Source organism: Gorilla gorilla, chromosome 7 (assembly GCF_029281585.2).
Source record: "Gorilla gorilla gorilla isolate KB3781 chromosome 7, NHGRI_mGorGor1-v2.1_pri, whole genome shotgun sequence".
Lineage (NCBI taxonomy): Eukaryota > Metazoa > Chordata > Mammalia > Primates > Hominidae > Gorilla > Gorilla gorilla.
The window spans coordinates 118976335-118992179 of record NC_073231.2 but is presented as its reverse complement, the minus strand read 5'-3'; the positions used below and the strand labels follow the sequence as shown (position 1 = coordinate 118992179).

Below are 15845 nucleotides of genomic sequence, written 5' to 3'. Positions count from 1 at the left end.
GACTCAAAGAGTTTCCATTGCCTTCCGAAATGAACCTTTAGCACAGTAATACAATTAAGATGGTAATAATGAAGATATGTGAAGGCTAACATTCAATACAAAGATTAGAAAATAGGTAATAGTATTTCACATAAAGTTGAGAACTAATGCATTATATTTGGCTGAAACAGAAAAGTGAATGTGGTATTGTGTTAGTGAATCACAGAGCAATGTGATAACTTTGAACCTATTAACATGGAATTTTTCACCTACTAACTTCACTTTTCAACTGACTTACTTTACTAAGATCCCTAACATTTTATCCTAAATATTTATTTATTGATTAATGGGAGATTATTTGATCTCTCAAAAGATATCTTTTAATTTTTTATGTGCTAAATTCCCTGATTATGATTTTATGAAATCCTATATTTTCTGCACATTTTTAATGTTTGATTTTGCTATGGACTGTGCTTATTTCAGATTTTATACTCATCCAAGAAGCTAATGTCACAAATACAGATATAGACCCAAAAGAAGGATGTCAGTTCTCAATTGTTTACAATACTATTTCCCTTCTTTACTTGTCATGGCCTGATCTGTTCAATCCTGACACTTAAATTATTGGCATTAATACATATAGTGGTAATGAATAAATTATATTTAATACAATGCATTATGTATTTATTAGCAATTAAGAATAAAACATGAAAATCTTGTCCTTTCCCATATTCATTTTCTATTAATGCATAGCAAAATGCTACAAACATAGCAGCTTAAGACAAAAGCAAAAATTATCTCATAGTGTCTGTAGGTCAGGAATATGTGCATGGGTTAGCTGGATCCTCTGCTCAGGGTCTCCACCAGGCTGAATGGTTTTGTCAACAGCTGCAATGTCATCTTCCAAGATTATTGATTGTCAGAATTCGGTTCCTTATAGCTTAAGACTGAGGCTTTCAGATGCTAGCCTACCTATTTCTGCCACCTAACACTGTCCTTAACAAGGCAGTTTGCTTTTTTAAGTTCAACAGTAGAGGATCTGCTGTTGCATAGTATCACTTCTAAGACCTCACCTGATTAGATCAGGCCCACCAAGGATAATCTTTTTCCTAAATTTAAAGTCAGTTGACTAGGAACCATAATTACACCTACAAAACCCTTTTGCCATAAAATACAAAAATTATCACAAAAGTGATATACCATCGTATTCACAGGCTCTTCTCACACTCAAGGAGTGGATTATACAAAAGTATATATCTCTGTAGAGTATGCTAAAGAGGAAGAAACTTCTGTCTTCTTTGTTACTATAGATATGCTGCCTATTACAGTGCCACCACTAAATATTAGTTGAAAGAATGAATCTCCTCACAACTAGTTAATTTTGTTATTGTCCTAAGAAAACATTTGTTGATTGAAAAAAAATCTTTCTCACATAATGATTTTCAGAGTATTTAATGCAGATTGACCTATTTGTTAGGAAAGTAGCAGCGTTTTACTAATGAATTCTGACCCAATCCTAAATTTTGGCTGAATTTCTATATTGATGGCATGCATTTGCTATTGGAACTTGATTCAGCTCACAGATGGCTTCACAGCTGTTACACCTTGGAGAGTCTAGGAGCCTTTGAGGGATAGCATATGTGAAAACTCAAGTTATTTCCAAAGGAGTTTCCTCCCTTATAAATAGTTAAATTATATTTTAGAGAAATATACCATTTTTCATTCACTAGCTAAAAGTAAATTTTGGGATTACACCATGTACAATCACAAGACTTGGGTCTGGTTGACATTGCACAGTCAGACTTTGAGATTTATTTTTAAGTCATTTCTCTGAAAAAATATTTCGAAGCTTTGGAAATGTGAGGAATTGCATACATGTCAAGGAAACCAAAATAATGCATTGTATCTCAAAAAGAAGGTCTTGAATTTGATTAACAATATCTTGAGCAGTGATTTTGAATTTTTCCACGAGCAGTGCAATTTTATAAGTAGAAAATAAGTGATTGCATAGTATATCTGTATTAGTAAGTAAAAAAATAATGAGGGAAGACAATGAATCTGAAAGATGCAGATGCAGAGACCAGATCACGTGTCCTATGTTAGGAATTTGGCTGTGGCAATAATGAGAAAGCAAACTACAGTCAGAGGCTACAAAGTTATGGTGAGCATTTTCCGTGTCCTAGATGTTTGTATAATATGAATAAAAATATAAAATGCCCCTTTAAGAGTTTAAATTTAATGGAAAATTTTGGAATTTTGCCTCTCTTTCCTAAATTTCATCATTCAATTAAACTGAAATATTTACCTGCTCCTCAGAAGATTTTGATCTTGATTCCATAAAATACACATTTTCAGGATTTTGCAACATATTTAACCGGACATTGTTTACTTATTTTGTCTCTTGCATATATTCACATATGTATATATGTGCATATATATGTATATATGTATGTGTGTGCATATATAAACATGTATATACTGATTATACCTGTAGAAATCTTTAGAAAACTGTAATTAAAGTAAATACTGTGGCTTCACTTGAGATCTTAGTGTTATATTTAGTTCTGTTTTTTATAAATATACAATTATTTGGATTATTTTTATGAAGGTTAAATATATTGCTGTAACATGCATGAAGAAACCAACAAAACTCTTAGTTTGTTTTGTTTTACAGGTGTTTACAGGTTTTGTTTTACAGGTGTTTAAATATGTACTCTGTCAAAATTTCCACATAGGGCCATGCCAAGATGATAGTATCAGGGTGGGCTTAGTGTTTTTTGTATTAATTCATTGCTCATTCTTTAAGCCACTATTTGTTGAGTACTTTTTCTGTACTAGGCTCTGGAAATATAGTTGTGAACACAACAGGAATATTCTGTACCTTTATGGAGCTTACTGAAGTGTAGAAGAAGCAGATAAAAGTATAAATAAAATAATTACACAGAAGATACAGTTACATTTATCATAAGAGCTATGAGGAAGTGATACAGTATTCTACGGGAGCATATAACTGATCCACAGGGTTGTGGAAGGCAACTGAAGGAAATGACTTTCAGACTTAAATTTGAAGAGTAAATAGATAAAGATGACATGGCAAAAGGCTGTGAGGAGGGAGGTAGGGTCATAAAGAGAGCATTTTAAGCAGATGGAATAAAGATGTGATGAAAAATAAGATGAAAATTATTTGGTATTTTTGAGGAATTAAAAATATCTGGCACATTTGGAATAGTGAGAGGCTGTGGAATGGAAGATATGGATATAAAACTCTTTAGAAATGAGAATATGCATCAGGCATTGCAAGTCATTTTAAAGATTTTTAAATTTATCCTAAGAGCAATGGGTAACCACTAAATAGTTTGAGAAAGTGGGAGCGTAAGGTATTATATATAAGAATTGTATCTGCATTATTAAAGATTCTATGACCAAGAATACAGGGAACTAGGGGCTGGGAGGAAGTGATGTAGTGTTCTAAACAAGAGACACTAGTGGCTTGGATAAGAGTGATCAGAGGGAGAGGTAATAATGTGCTGAGTTTGAGATATAATCAGGAAGGGAATTAACAAAGATTTGTTATTCATGGGTGTTATGTGTGAATGGTAAGGCCTTATCAAGGAAGAGAACACAAGTGGGGGTAAATGGACCATTCATTGAAATGAGGAATGACGGAAGCGAAACAGAGACACCTTTAAGACAGCGAAGTGGCAAAGTAAACACAACCCTCTCCCCTCCACACACCTACTCACACCAAAAAGAGTAAGTTATATTGATCTTGAGCTGAGAACAGAACAGTAGTGTTTCAGCTGGAGTTAAAATCTAGGGGAGCTTTTGAAATACGGACTGGGAAGAGAAGCGAGTTCAGAACCACATCCAAAAGCGCTGAAGTACACAAAGACCTACAATAATGGAGAGATCCAAAATACTAAAATCATAAAAAAGCAGAGACATCAGAAAGACCGACAGAATATAATATCCTGAAAGTAAGAAGAGAGTGTTCTGAGAAGAAAAGTGTGGCAAAGTCAACTAGTAAGTTTTAAGTTTTGCAACCAGATAGAAGAATGAGACAATGAAAACTTGTATGCAATATATAGTTTTTGAGGGCAAAGTCTATGTCTTATATTTCTTTATCCCCATTATCTCTTACAGAACTCAATAAAATGCTATAAACTAAAATAAAAAAATAGCTAACAACCATAGAAAGCTTCTTTTCCAATAATATTCCTTTTATTTCTCTGTAAGGAAAAATGCTAGCATATGCAAACCTTAGTTTATTTATTAGGGAGTGATTTTAATCATATTAAATAATTCATATTTAAAGGCTGCTAAGGCCATAAAATATATAATGTTGCATGTTGTATTTCAGTTCCATGACATAATTAAACATTCTAGTAGTACACAGTGCAAGTGCTCAGTTGTGCATATCATCTTTTAAGTAAAGTATGCCCAATTTAGCCATTAATTAAATTCACAGAGATTCTGGCCCTGGCTGATTTTTATTATACATGAATTTATTTTTATCAACTAGCAGGGAACACTTTTTATTCCTTATACCTCAGTATTTCTGGAGACTTCATAATCTTTTTCATATTCCTAATGCTTTATAATTCTAAGATTTTCATATTACCAAAAACCAGTATATGTTTTCATGTATATGGCCAGTATAAATAAAATGACATCAGTCAGCTGGCTGTAATATATGTTTTTATTGCCAGATCTTCTTTTCCAGCCACATTTATTATTTACCCACTCAAATTTGTTCATTCTGGCTTGCATACCTTCCCTTGAAGGGCTTCTTTTTCTTTGCTAATGCATATTCTTTGCCTTCTTCCAAATGTTGAATAAAATGTACCTTATTTTAGGAATTATTCAAATTAGGTCCCAATCCTGATATTAAATTTTTCATTGTTCATATATTCCAGTTAGGCTTTCAAAAGTGTATTCTCTGATATATTGAGCTAGAGTGTAAATCAAATGATGTGTTCATCTATCAGAGTATGCATATTGTTGTGTCACTGATACTCTTGTTACCTCTCCAGGCTAATGAAATGCAAAATCCAGGGGCACAATTCACATTACGTGTAGACAAGATCTCATATTAAAGTGTCACTTCCTACCCCCCATGAAGCATGTGGTTGCATTGAGGCTGACAAACACAGTATACACTCATTTTTTTATTCCTGGATATTTGACAAGAGGAAACACAATAAGCGTTCACTGTTTTGCTTTTGGGCTTCATTTTCTATACTCTAATATGTTTTTGAGTTATGTTAATATATATTTAATTTCACTTCAAATAAACCTTAATATATTTACATTATATATTTACATTTTATGCTATGTTTCAGGTTCTTTAACTGAGAAATAAAAACATCTTTTCTCCTCATAAAATATTTGGTCATGGTGTTATGGTATTAAGCACTTAATTTGTACTCAACAAATGCTTATTGAAAGAGTTAATAGATAAATTAAATCCGTGGAAATACAATATATTATAAACTGTTTCACATGGATTCTCTCCCACTAACTATGCCTGTGTGGCCAACAGCAGTCAATATAGGGAAAAAATAGGGACTCATTTTTGCCATCTGCAAAATGGGGATATTCATTTATCCATAAAGACATCTTTATTAAGTACCTCCTCTGTGTCATGTACCAATGTAGAAAATGGAAATCTAAATTGAACAAAACAAGGCAGAAATTAATAAACCAGGTAATATACAATGTTTTGGACTTTATTCATTCATTTCAATAAGATTTATTAAGTAAACTGGTATAAAAATACCATTATACCTTTGGTTGACTACCAAGATAAATATAATACTAATATTACTCTCCATCAATTTATATTTTAGTGCAAAATATGTCTTTACAATTATGATACATGACAAATAGTAAAAATTTCCATGGCAACACTAATGATAAAAAGGTAAGGAAATTAAGAAGAAAGGAGAGAATTGTGACAGTTGAAAATAGGCCCATGTGATTTCATAAGCCCTTGTAACAATAGGATACTATGTTTAGATTGACACTTGCAGAGATACTCAAAACACTTGTGATAAAATTATCATAAAAAGAATCCCATGACAACATTGCTATAATACATTTTATAAGGCCACTACATCTCAAACACTGTGATTGCATTACATCTCACTTGAAAAAGGCCAAGTCTTTACAATAGCCTTCAAATTTCTACATGGTCTGCAGATCCTGTTACCTCACTGGTCCATTTCCTACCACTCCCCAACACCCACTCCATTCCAAGCACCCCACCCTTTCCTTTGGGATTATTCCACCCTGACAAGTATATTATCAATTCTGCACACAGACACTTCTATTCCCTCTGCTTGGAAAATCCTTCCCCAGACATTTGACAAATCACTCACCCTTGCCCATCAGGGCTCTATTAAATATTACAGCATTTGATAGACCTTCTATAAAATAAAGCCCAGTATTATCATCACTTTCATTTCCCAATCTCCAATTTTATTGTTTCTCACAATCTTTATATTTGTGAATAATACTATACTTTTATTTTTGTTTATTTCTCTTCTCCCCCACTAAGCTCCAGGATTGTATGACTTGGTTTGCTTTGTTGATTGTTTTCTGATTCCAGCATCTAGGCCAGGGCCTTACACATAGCCTCTTTAGATATTTGTTAAGTAAATTAATATATATTGCACCTTAATATAGGGACATAAGGCATTAAAGTAAATTGGACCAGATAAATTTTCTATTGCTTACTAGGGGGCACAGAGTAAGAAAGCAACAGAAAACAGATCTGAGTAGTTCAAATAAGAAAAAAAAATGTATTTGAAGAATGTTGGATAATGAACATAATTAACGGCAGATCTAAGCATCTAAGCCTTGAAAAGAGCCAGACTATTTCCGGAAATATGAAAAACAAGATATTTCGAGAATTATTGAGTACAAGTTATAAATCTGTGCATCTTTAATCAAAATTCTAGTTCCAAATGAAAACAATTTGGTTTAACATAACTAGAATGCCTGTCTGCTCTATGGCCAGCAGAGTTGTGCGGCACAGATTTGGCGAATATTATGATTGTTGATCCTATCAAAACTAACTAGAAATTGAAAGGGCAAGCTCTAAAAGGAAACATACCATTACCAGATTTTTGGGAACGATGATGACTGAGAGAAATTTACATATAGTTACTGCAGTCTCTGAGGCTGAGAACATATTTAAGGATCTCATAATATACAAAAATGTATTATTTTGCTTTAACTTTAACATCTAATATTGGCAGATTTATAAATAATAAGTAATAATTATATAATAAATAATAATAATAAATAACTATAAATAACCCTTTTAACCCAAGTAGTAACTAAATAATTATCACATTTTATTTTTAATTAAACTTTTGTTTTGAGATAATTGTGGATTCACATGCAGTTTTAAGAAAAATTACAGAGAAAGTTCATGTATCCACTACCCAGTTTCTACCAATGATAATGTCTTGCAAAATATAGTACAATATCCCATCCAGGATGTTGATATTTATATAATCAAGATACAGAACTTTTCCATCACCATAGGATACTTTATATTGCCCTTTTATAGCCAAACTCATTCCCACCCCAGCCCCCTACTTAACCTCTTACAATCACTAATCAATTCAATTCTAGAATTTTGTCATTTTAAGAACGTTGTATAAATGGAAACAAAGTATGTAATTTTTTGGGATTGACATTTTTTACTCAGCATAATTCCCTCGGGATTCATGCAAATTTTTGCATGTATCAATAGTTCTGTCTTTTTCATTGCTGGCATTAGCATTTGATGACATGAATGTACTGTAGTTTATTTAACTACTTACTCATTAAAGGATATCTTCACTGTTTACAGTTTTGGCTATTGGGTATATGGGGTTTTGTGTGAACATAAATTTTCGTGTCCCTGGTATAAATGCCCAGAAGCACAATTACCAGGTTATATGTTAGTTGCATGTTCTGTTTCTTTAGCAATTGCCAAACTGTCTTCTAGAGTGGCTGTACCATTTTCTATTTCCACTGGTGATATATAAATGATTGAGTTTCCTTGCATTCTCTCTGTTATTTGGAGGCATTACTGTTTTTTTATTTTAGCCATTCTGGTGGATATATAGTGTTATTTCATTGTGGTTTTAATTTGCTTTTCCCAAATGGCTAATGATGTCTAACACCTTTTCATGTGTTTATTTGCCATTTGTGTATCCTTTTCAGTAAAATGTTTATTCATGTATTTTTTTGCCATTTTCAAATTGGATTGTTTGGGTTTGTTTTATCATTGAGTTTTCAGAGTTCTTTATACATTCAAGATATTAATCTTTGTTAGATATATAGTATGCAAATATTCCCCAGGCTGTAACTTGTAACTTGTTTTATAGTTTTATATTTTGCATTTGCCAGTGACTCATTTTGAATATTTTTTAAAAAATAAAATGTGAGATTTAGGTTAAGATTTTGTCTTTTGTTTTATTTTTACTTTTAATTTTTGCATGTACATAGTAGGTATATATATATATATGTTTAAGGAGTTCAGAAGATAATTTGATACAGGCATACAATGGGTAATAATCACATCAGGGTAACTGAGGTAGCCATCGCCTCAAGCATATACCCTTTCTTTGCGTTATAAATGATGCAATTATTCTTTTTTAGTGACTTTAAAATGTACAATAAATTATTGTTGACAGTAGTTACTCCGTTGTGTTGTCAAATACTAGATCTTATTCATTCTAATTATATGTGTCTACCCATTAACCATCTCTACTTCCCCAGCTCCTCTCCCTGCTACTACCCTTTCCAGGTTGTTTTGTTTTTTGACTCTGGATTTCCAGTTGCTCTAGCACCATTTGTTGAAATGGTTATCTTTCTTTCATTGAACTGCTTTTATAGCTTTGTTGAAAAATCACTTGTCATATTTGTGTAGGTCTGTTGATGGATTCCCTACTCTGTTCTATTGATCTGTGTGTCTGTACCTCTGACAATACCACACAATTGTGATTACTATAGCTATATCATATGACTTGAAATTGAGTAGAACAATTCATCCATTTAATTCTACTTTTTCAAAATAATTTTAGCTATTGTAGTCCCTGTGTCTTTTCATATAAATTTTAGATTAAGTTCATCTATGTCTATAATAAAAACATGTTGATATTTTCTATAGATATCACAGTAAACATATAAATCAATTTAGAAAAAATTAACATCTTTATTGTGTTGAGTCGTCCAATCCATGAATACAGCCTCTCGATTTACTTAGTTTTTATGGTTTCTTCCATTAGCATTTTATAATTTTGGGGGATACAGTTCCTGTACTAGTTTTGTTAGGTTCACACCTAAGTATTTCAATCTATTTGTATGATTTCAAATGGTAGTGTATTTTTAAATTTAAATATATGCATGTTTTTGCTCATATATAGAAATATAATTGATTTCTTTATTTATATTTTATATTCTGAGACCCTGCTGAAGTCATGTATTAGTACTAGGAGTTTTGTTGTAGATTCCTTAGGAATTTCTATGAAGATAAACATAACATCTGCAAATGTTATTTTTAATTCTTTGTGTTTATCGTATTACTGTACTAGCTACAACTGTTTTTAATGACTGGAGAGGGTGGGCATTTTTGCCTTGTTCCTGATGTTATAGAAAATTTTCAGCACTAAGTACAAATTTATCTATAGGTTATTTGTTAATGTTCTTTATTATGTTGAGAAAGTTCACTGCTATTCCTTTTTTCTGAGTTTTTTTAAATCATGAATGTTGAATTTAGTCAAGTGTTTTCCTTGCATTAACTGATATTATAGGTATAAAATTTTTATCATTTAGTCTGTTCATATGGTGAATTATAATGATTGACATTCAAATATTTAACCAGCTTTGTATGCCTAGAATGTGCTGCAGTTAGTTTATCATATTTGAAAAATATGTTACTGAGTTTATGTGCTAATATTTTTAAAGAATTTTTGTATCTGTATGCATGAGGGATATTGACATACTGATTAGTAGTTTTTTTCTTCTTTTTTGGCATAGTTTTTTTCTAGCTTTGATATCAAAAGATACTATCTTAATAAAATGAGTCATGAAATCTCTCCTGTTTTTTTGGAAGATATTATGTATAATTGGTGTTGTTTTTCTGCGTTTGGTAGAATTCCTCAGCAAAAGCATTTGTACTTATTAAACTTGAAGAAGTCTTTTTCTGGACTTTTTTAAAAATTATACTTTTTATTTCCTTAATTACTATAGCACAATTTCATATTTTACAGTTGGTAATTTGTGCTTTTTGAGGATCTGGTGAGTTTCATCTATGTTATCAAATTTATGATTGTAAATTCATAGTATTTTCTACTTTTTTCTATCTTCAGGGTCTTTAGTGATATTTCATCTTCCGTTCCTTATGTCAATAATTTGTCTTTTTTGGTCAATGCTATTGATTTTTTAAAAATCCTTCTGTTTTATTGATTTTCTGTTTTTAATTTCATTGGCATGTATTCTTTATTATTTACTTACTTCTGCTTACTTTGAGGTTGTTTGCTCTTCTTTTAGGTTGTTGAGGTGTGAATTTAATCAATGACTTGAGACTTTCCTCTTTTATAACACATGTTTGGTACTGTAAGTTTTTCTCTCATAGTGCTTTTGTTTGCCCAACATATTTTCTTAGGTTGTTTTTACATTTTCATTTAGTTTAATGTGTTTTTAAAACTTCCCTTGAGGCTTTCTCTTTGATTCACAGTTTATTTAGAAATGTGATGTTTAGTGTCCACATTTTTGAAGATTTTTCTTTTATCTCTGAGTTATAGATATCCGGTTTGATTATTTTGTAGTTACAGATAAATTCTATATAATGTTAAATATTTTAAGTTAGTTGTGGTTTGTTGTATTGCCTAGAATATGATCTATCTTGGCATATGTTTCCTGGTTACTTGAAAAGAATGTGTAGTCTGCTCTTGTAGGCTGGAGTCTTCTGTGAATGCAAGTTAGATCCTGTTAATTGGTAGTGTTACTGAGTTGTTCCATATTCTTATTGATTTTCCATCTAGTTGCTCTATCCGTTGTTGAGAAAGTACTGTTAAAACTCCCAACGATAATTGTGTTTTTTTTTAATTTTTCTTACCAGTTCAATCAGTTTTTGCTTTACACATAAAAAAATTTGCAGAATTGTTTTTTGGTGCATACACATTTAAGATTACTATGTTTTCTTGGTGGATTTTCCCTATATCATTATATATAATGTCCGTTTCTGCATCTGGTAATTTTCTTGGCTGTCAAATCTAAAGATGCTCCTTGACTATGATAACACGTAATAAGTTGAAAATCTTACAAGTCAAAAATACAGCTCAGAGGGTCTTTGGTCAAGGAATCACTGATGCTTGAAGTCTGATACCTTGTGGTTGCATATTGCATTTGCACCATAATAAACCCAAAAAACTATAAGTCAAGCCATTGTAAATCTGAGACTACCTGTATTTTATCTGATAGTAATATAGCCACTCTTGTTTTCCATTGATAAATATTTCCATGATACTGCTTTTTCTATTATTTTGCTGTTAATATGGCTATATTGTTATATTTGAAGTGGGATTCTTATAGGTAGCAAATGGTTGAGTCCTGCTTTCCAATCAACTTTGCCAGTCTCTTTATATTGTATGGTGTATTTAGAGCTTTTATATTTAATGTAATTTTGATGTTAGGACATAAGTCTGCTTTCTCTTTTTGTTTTTCATGTTTTCTTTTCTCTGTTTTCATGTGTTTATTTGAACATATTTGTGGAATGCTGTTTAAATTTATATACTGCATTTTTAGTGTATTTCTTACAGTTTTATTAGTGGTTGCTCTAGGTATTGCACTATATTTACATAATTTATCATGGCTATGTGCATTTACATATATAAAAACATATATTATATATAAATACATGTAAAATGGTGCCGTCATTTTAGCAGTTCAGCTGAATTGCAAAAACTTTACCTCTCCTTATGTCCCTTTATACCCCTGCATTTACAGTAAATCATAAATTTCTTGTCTACATATATTTACAACCAGTGTTACAATTTTTACTCTGGCCATCAACCATAATTTAGAAAATTCAAGGTAAGAAGAAAAATCTCTTATATTTATTAATATTTTTGCTCACTCTTTTATTTTTTCCTTCTAATATTTCAAATTTTGTTATTTTACTTTTATTATTTGCTATTTAGAGAACTTAGCCATTCATTTAGGGTAGGTTTACTGCTGACAAGTCTTTTTTATGTTGTATTTCAGTCTAGTTATTTTCTCTGTTCAGATTGTGTGATTTTTTTTGTTTGTTTTCCAACTCACTCATTCCTTCTTTTGTTCACTCTTCTGTTAAGCCCATCCATTGAGTATTTTTAAAGGATTTCTCAAAAATCTTAGGTCTTTTCCTTTTTTCTCTGTTTAATGATATTTCAAATGTAAATAAAAGTATTTGTAAACATAATACAATACTAAACATTATATAATAATTAAATTTCCTTTAGTATTATGTGACATACATATATACATATATTCAGATATATGTAGTATGTGACATATACACACACACACACACACACACACACACTAACACGTTTAGTTCTGAGAATGACTTTAACAGGGAATTGAAATTCAGAGACCCTAAATAATTTCTACTTGATCACACAGCTGAAATTCAAATATAGCTGTCTCTCACAGTAAAATGTCTTCTTTTGCCTGTATCTGAAATCCCATCATGATAACACAACCCCTTATGAATTTGCAATATTCTTTCAGGTCTTTTATCCAATGCCTATTATTATAGCTTATAATTGTATTTGCAGTAAATATAAAAGCATTGAAGTTTTATTAAGAAAGCTTACTTCAAATCATCTTCATTATTAAGATATATAATGAATTTATCTTTAGCATTGGAATTAACCTCTAGATATTACTGAAACCTATTGACTTATTTGATGGGAACTACAATTTAAAATGGCAGCAAAATTACTAGCAAAGGAATAAATATGTGAATCTGCCAGCATTTACAAGCTAAGGACAATTAATCTGTATTTTTATTTTGTTCCATTTTCAGTAGTTTTAAAAATTCAATTTTTTTAGTTACAACTAGTGACACTGACCCTCAAATAGCCTATACATCACTAAAAACTATACATGTCCACAATTATGGATGACATACTTCAAGACAGTCTATAAATACCACAGGTTTAGGAAAACACTTTGAATAAAAATTACTGTAAATTGAGTGTCCTTTGAGTGTTTTGAAAAATGTGGTTTTAGGTAGAATCAAATAAGTATGATTTTGCCAAAGAAAAAGACAATTTGGAATTACATTAGGGAAAAAAAGAGCAGGAGCATATTTGATAGAGCAGAACATTGCAATATATCTTCAGAAATGTTAAGTAAGTTTGTTATGGGGGAAAAGTATTCATATTATTCACATTGAAGAGTGCTAAGGAGAAGAAGTTGAGATCTATCTTGGGACTCATTGTGTCATTCTATAGAGTTTGGATGTAATTCCAATAAGAAACTGAGTGTTATGTGAATGGAATATGAAGGGTCAGTTACTGCTTTGGTTTGAATGTTCTTGTCCCCTTCAAAATTTATGTTGAACAATATTGGGAGGTGTGGTCTTTGAGAGGTAATTGAGTCATGATAGTTCTGCTCCTATGATTAGAATTAGGTTATCATATTAAATGGCTTAATAGAGGGAAATGGTCCGGTGTGCCCTTCTGCCTTCTGTCATGTGAAGACACATGTTTCTCCTGTATAGAGAATGCAGTAACAAGGTGCCATCTTTGGAAGCAGAGAACAGACCCTTGTCAGAAAATAAATGTGCTGGTGCCCAGATACTGGATTTCTGAGACTCCAAAGCTATGGGAAATAAATTTCTATTTTTATAAATTACTCAGTCTCAAATATTTTGATATAGCAGCACAAATGAGCTAGCACAATTGCATTGGGAATAAACTAAACAAGACAAATTAAAATACATGTAGATTCTGAATTAATAAACTTTTTATAAACATAAATTCAATAACATAGTCTTTATTAAGTGGTAAAACAGGATATTAAGTAATCCTAATATATCAATTATAGACTAACTCTATTTCTAGACAATACCAGGTAAAACCGCCATCATTTAAATTTTTTAAACTCTTAAACTTAGTTAACAACGTTGTATTGTGTTGAGACTACAAGTATCTGTTGATACTACAACTGAGAACTTGATACACTTGGACTCTAAACATTGCTGTCTGATTGCTACCTTCATTATTCTTGGCAACTTTATCTGAATCTTTATTACTCCCTCCAGAATTCTACTCTCAGTCTCATCCACTCTTGCTTAGGTATATCTTAATATTTGTTTCCTTTATCACAGAGGAAACCTACTAAACTTTCTCAATATCTATACACAAATTTATTTCTATGTAAATTTACTCTCTGTTTTATCCAGAGAATATTTCTTCTTCCATTTATAGGCTGTCTGCTTGACTTATGGGTGTTGTTTTTTCACTAAATCTGCTAGAATCCAACCTAATATTATATTCTATAAAATTACCTATTTTTCTGACTTCCCCCACTATCTGTGAACATTCTCCAGTATCCCCAGTCTTAAAATCCCTCCTTACACTTATTTCCTCAAACCCATCTTCCTTTATTTCTCTTTCTCTTTATGCTGACATACCTAAAAATAGTAAATGCTTGCTGATTTCTCTTCCTCACTTTCCATTCACCTCTTTAATCTACTAAATCCTGGTTTCTGCGTCTAATCCTGCATGACAAACTAGCTTTGCCTATGTCACCGTGATCATTTAATAAATCTGGAATGTTCTTTTTTGTTTTCATCCTACTTAGTTTCTGTGACTTAAACATGACAAGAAAGGCACTCTAAGATTTTGCCTTGGTCTACCTCTTCATCTAACACCATGACCTTTAAACCATACAATATATATCCTAACCATAACAAATTACTCACAGTTCTGTATAGTTCTACTGCCTAATATGGTAGCCATTAGCCAAAGTTAGCTGTTCAAATTTAAGTATGTATTAATAGTAGCTAAAAATTCTCTTCATTAGTCATACTAGCCACAGTTCAAATGCTCAATAGGCACATATGGCTAGTGGTTACCATAGTGGATAAAGTGCTTGGTATCAAATACTTACTTGTCTCCGATGGCTCAGAAAACTTTTTAGCATCTCAGTATTTTCTGTCACAAGCACTGCTTCCCACTACCAGAAACACTTGACCATTCCTTGTTTTCCAACTGAACTCATACTTAATTTGTTCTCACAGTGCTTATATGACACGTAATATGGTCAAATGTCTTTCTCCCATACTATGTCTTAAGTTTCTCAATTTCTATATTGTGCCTGTTTGCATTCTCAATATCTAACAGTGCCTGATATATTTTTGACACTAAAAATACTGTTAGATGAATGAATTAATGCAACAATAATCAGAGAAACTCAGAGATTTTAGTTAAATTAGACTTAAAATGCATATTTTTTAATATTTAGAAGTTACCCATATTTTAAGGCTTAATTCAAATTTCTTAACACGTGTTTCCACAGAGGTCAGTCCAATAGTGGCCTGTGGGGAAAAGGTCCAGTCTCCTCAAATGATTCTCTAAGAGTTCCTAATTTGAAAGGATCTAAGTAATTGGATTCTTCTAAGAAAACAAAGATTTGGCTGAAAAATATATAAATAAATTTTCAATGAATTGCTCTTGGGACTTTATTTTTGTCTAAGCATTTGGAAATTTTTAATATTTAAATAATACATATTTTAAATATATAGTGATAAGAAACACACATACTCTCACTGGAAGGTAGCATCTAATTCTTCTTAAACTCAGGTAAATTAT

The 15845-nt window shown here is 31.5% G+C and overlaps 1 protein-coding gene across 3 annotated transcripts in view; it reads left to right on the top strand.

The window, feature by feature from the left end:
• Positions 1 to 15845, top strand: part of CSMD3 (CUB and Sushi multiple domains 3) — a 1204746-nt gene that overhangs the window by 285835 nt on the left and 903066 nt on the right. The window lies entirely within an intron of this gene.